Raw genomic sequence first — 4,747 nt, forward strand, 5'->3', positions numbered from 1 at the left:
AAAAATTCCTGTGAAAAATATAATAGTAAATTACTCCCTATGTTTGAAAAATTAAGCAATTGACAAGGGGTAAATTGCTTCATTTTTTGAAATACGGGGAGATAATTTGCTATTTTTTTTTTATTTCATAAAGATTTATTTTGGTCATTTTATATGTTATAGGGAGTAAATTGCATTTAATCCTATATATATATATATTATATACATGTATTTACTAAATCATTTGAGGGTTTATAGAAGATTGCATGAGGAATAGAGATTCTTGCTTTAATTCATAATATTGCTTCATGATTATTAATAGCATGCATGGTTTTACTTTGGCCTAAATGATTATTATTTTGATTGTATTCACCAGATTAATTATTACAATGGATCTTCTCATGATTTGATAATGTTTGAAGGTTTCATGTAACTGTAGGATACATCAGTCGTCCCTCCTGCTTCTCCTATAAGCATCGATATATATCAAATGGGAAAAATTGTAATTCCAGTCATGTAATTTGGGAATAGTATTATTGGTTCTGTACAAATTAATTTAGTTTTATAATTCTAAAAATTAATGTAGAAACTCGTGCTATATATGCACGGCTTTATATTTTCTTTAGATTAAATAAATTTTTATAATATATGGTATACTATAAATAAATCTTTTACACAAAATAATTTTTTTATTTTTAATGGGTAAAACATAATAGTTTTGAATAGGGGTCAACTTTTACATATATCTAACCCTATATAAGAATAAAAAAAAAGAATTAATTAAATGTATGGTTTGTTTATATAATTCATCTTGCTCATAAACTATATTAAAGTACATAGGAACTTCTGTTAATCAGTTATAAGAAAGATGAGAAATAGAAAGAAAAAGAAATTTAAAATAATATCAAAACCTGGTCTTTTTTCATAACAAATTCTCTTATTAATTGATTTTTAAATAAAAAATTAATTTTCTTTTCTCCGTGTTTATTTGTAGCAAAATTTCTACAGTTTTCTTAAACCTTGATGCTATTGTTTATTTATTTATTTAATTTGTTTAATATGACCATTTACAAAAGTAAAAGTGTTTACAATAATATAATTTGCTTTTCAAACTACAATAATATAAGCGTAGATTCTCCCAGCCTTACCTCTGATGCTTGTCAACGGAGGAAAGTAGAAACACATTGCAGGAAATACACGAAGGAGCTTGTGGATCTTACATAGGTGGCATAGCTCTGGCAAACAAAACTTTGCGAGCATGATATTTTTGATCGACTCTCAAGAAGGACACCATAAATTGAGCAAAAAGATGTGAGCAATGGCAAAAGCATGCCCCACTAATTCATGTCCCAGCCGAACCATTTAAGGCCATATCAGCACCTTGTGCGTTCTTCCAATGGTGAATAGAGATAGTGGGCCCCTTCCCAACCGCAAAAGGACAGCGTAAATTCCTTCTCGTGGAAGTAGATTACTTCAGCAAGTGGGTAGAAGCGGAACCCTTATCCAGAGTCACCGAAAGTGAAGTGATAAAATTTCTTTGGAAAAATATAATCTATAAGTATGGTTTATCTCGTGTTATTATTTCTGACAATGATAATCAATTTCAGGGTTCGAAAATCTAAGATTGGTGTGCAGAATTGGGCATCCAACAACACTTCACATCCGTAGCCTATCCTCAAGCCAACAGGCAAGTCGAAATCATTAATCGCATCCTCGTACAAGGAATCAAAACGAAGCTGGAGTAAGTAGGTGGACAGTGGATAGACATGTTATCTGGCGTGTTGTGGTCATATGGAACTACCCCTTGATCCACTATGGGAGAAACTCCTTCAACCTGGTATATGGGTCACGAGTTGTTATTGCAGCTGAAGCTGAGTTGGAAACCTTCATAATACAACATTACGAGCAGGAAAATAATGACAACTTGCTTCGAGCCAATTTTGGGCTTGATAGACGAGTTCAAGAGGATGCTCATACCCCCATAGAAAAATACAAGCAGAGAGTAGTCAGTGCTTACAACTTACAAGTTAAAAGGAGAGAAATCCAAGTGGCAGACTTAGTACTCCAACAAGCTGCTGCCCTTGGACCAATAGAAAAATTAGCACCCAACTAAGGAAGCTCTTATAAAGTCATTCGAATCATTAAGTTTGGAGCATACGAGCATGAAAGTACTGATCGCAGAAAACTTTCTTGACCATGTAATGCTTGCAATCTCAAGAAGTTTTACTCCTGAAATTTCTCTATTTATAAATGCTTACTAGTGTAATCAAATATTCTCTTCTTAATAGAAATACGTTTCTTGCTCTCCTTCTAGTGACACTTGCAGGATGAGATTACGAATACAGCTAACTGCACTAGTTGGCAGTTATCTTTACTTACGCCTCCTTGCTGGCGCATACTTTACTTAAGTTGTCCTAGGGGTGAACGCTTTGCCTAAGTTGCCTTGTTGGCACACACTTTTTTTAAGTTGCCTTCCTGGCGTATACTTTATTTAAGTTGCCCTACTACCGCACGATTCACTTAAGTTCCCTTGCTGGTGCATACTTTTCTTAAGTCGCCTTGCTAGTGCATACTTTACTTAACGTTGCGTTACTGACGCACGCTTTTTTTGAGATGCCCTGTTGGGCGCATACTTTACTTAAAGTCGCCTTGTTGGCGCATGTCTTCCTTAAATTGCCTCATTGGCGCAAACCATATTCATCACTTCAACTGACACACTCTTAACAAACAAATGCCTACAATATAGTTATTTATTTTTACCCCACTTGCTTCTTAAGAATCCATAAGTCACAAAATATTATGGTTTGCTTTATAGAGATATATATTTTCTCTTGCTGACATTCTTCCTATTGATAAATAGGAACACCTGGAACAAATAAGCAAAATATCCCAGTATTCCTTCTTTTATATTGGATCATGTTTTCTAGATCATTGCACCAGACCTCTATCGTACCATTTTATGGGCATAAGACATCTTCTATAATTAGCATGCAGGAGGTGGAGAATCCTATCTACCTTTTCCCTATTTAAGATTATCCTAAACTATTACAGAAAACCTATTAACACAAGCATGAGAGCTACATTTTTATACAGCCATATACATAGGAGCAATAAAAGACAAAAAAATAAAACTGCATAAACCATTAAGCAAGAAAAAAGAGAAAAGAGTGGAATCCAGGGGGCATCAAGGATCCAAAATAAACATTTAGAGCCCACAAGAGGGCATTTCGATAGCCTCACGGGAGGAAATGTTAACAAAAAATATATTTGTTCATGTTAATGGCAGAAAGCTAATTTACTTGTCAGGATGAGGAGGAGCGGTTTCATCATCACCAACAAGAGGGACCGCTTTGAGGGGAAAGACATCCTCCACCATTTGATCCATGGGGTTTGTTGGGGCCTCACCTTCCCTGGGAGCATGAAGTAGGGTATCTGGCAATTCACGACGAATTTCCTTGTACGGCTTAGGTGCATCGGCCAATCCCGTGTGAATATCCAGGAAGTCAATAGGAGCGTTAGAGGAAGATAATCGACATATGTGAATTGGGAAGCACAAGTCTGATATCCATGGTAATAGTACTCAAGGCGCTATCTGAGAGGAGACGTGGAAACTCCATGGATCTTGAATTCGACCATTCGGCTCGACCATAGCTCTTCCAATTTTTGCTTCCCCTCCTCTGTAGAAGGATAATCTTGAAGCTTGAGTACCGCCTGCTCTAGACGTTCATAAAGACTTGATATCTCTTACCTTAAGTGAACTAGGTTGACTTCATGCTTGGGTTCCTTTTTCCGTATTTCTCTCTCCTCCTCCACCTTCCTCTAGGCCTCCGCAGCAGCAGGTTCTCCTCGTTCCAACTAGCTAAACAAATCTCCGGCCATTAGGGCAGCCTGCAAAACAGGTTAAGGGTCTATCAAGTCTACACATAATAAATTTAAACATTTTCATTTCTTACTTCTTACCTTACTAATATGAGAAGCTAGTGAGTTCATGGCTTGATCACGAGGAAAAGCCTCGAGGAAGACTTTGTCAGGTGGAGAAAGGAGCCCTTTTAGAAAATCAACTGCCAGACTGCCCTCATCCCCTTCCTTCAGCAAGGAGGAGACCTCATCAAAAATCAGTTTCTCCCCTTTGATTTTCACATCAGATGGGTGGGGAGTACCAGCGCTCATGGATGGCTTAGGAGCCGGAGGAGCTAGGGAACCGGTGGAGATTTTGGCCTTCTTGGCAGGAGTTGAAATAGGCTCTGTTTGGCCTTTTCCTTTACGATCACATAGTGGAGGCTGAGCTTGCTGGAGTTAAAGAGGGACTTGCTTAGACGAAGAGCCAGTCCTAGGAATTTTTTCCTTCGTCCAGAGCCTTGTCATGCAGCAACTTGTTGAACATATTGACTGTAGAGGGTACAGGTATGTTAGCACAATCCTATATATATATATATATAAATCGAAAAAGCATAAAAGAAATAAATCAGAATACAGAAGGAGCTGTACCATGTTATACACCATTATTACCAACATTGCTTGCCACCTCATAAGGTCTCATGTCTACAACTGAATGAAGAGCTAGCGGAATCAACCGTCCCAAAGAATTGTGACCCTATTGAGCCAAATCCCCACTATCCGCAGAACCCTCACGCTGCCGCAAATGGCAGTTAACAAACTCACCAAAAACTTGAGAACCCCGCAACACCATCCTGGTAGACGATGTAAACGAGTTATGGAGGGACAACACCAACATCTATTGGATGTTTGGAGGAAAGCTTGGTCATTA

The 4,747-nt window shown here is 37.5% G+C and overlaps 1 long non-coding RNA gene across 2 annotated transcripts; it reads right to left on the minus strand.

Moving 5' to 3' along the window:
* LOC110011606 lies at positions 3,150-4,747 on the minus strand. Of its 2 annotated transcripts, XR_002286631.1 has the most exons (4): positions 4,468-4,747; positions 3,940-4,368; positions 3,728-3,867; positions 3,150-3,656 (listed from the first exon to the last, which is right to left on the minus strand). It is a non-coding gene; the product is annotated as an uncharacterized LOC110011606 (long non-coding RNA). The 2 variants fall into 2 exon arrangements; XR_002286630.1 differs by having other exon boundaries at positions 3,150-3,867.

The sequence above is a fragment of the Sesamum indicum genome, linkage group LG2 (genome assembly GCF_000512975.1).
Source record: "Sesamum indicum cultivar Zhongzhi No. 13 linkage group LG2, S_indicum_v1.0, whole genome shotgun sequence".
Lineage (NCBI taxonomy): Eukaryota > Viridiplantae > Streptophyta > Magnoliopsida > Lamiales > Pedaliaceae > Sesamum > Sesamum indicum.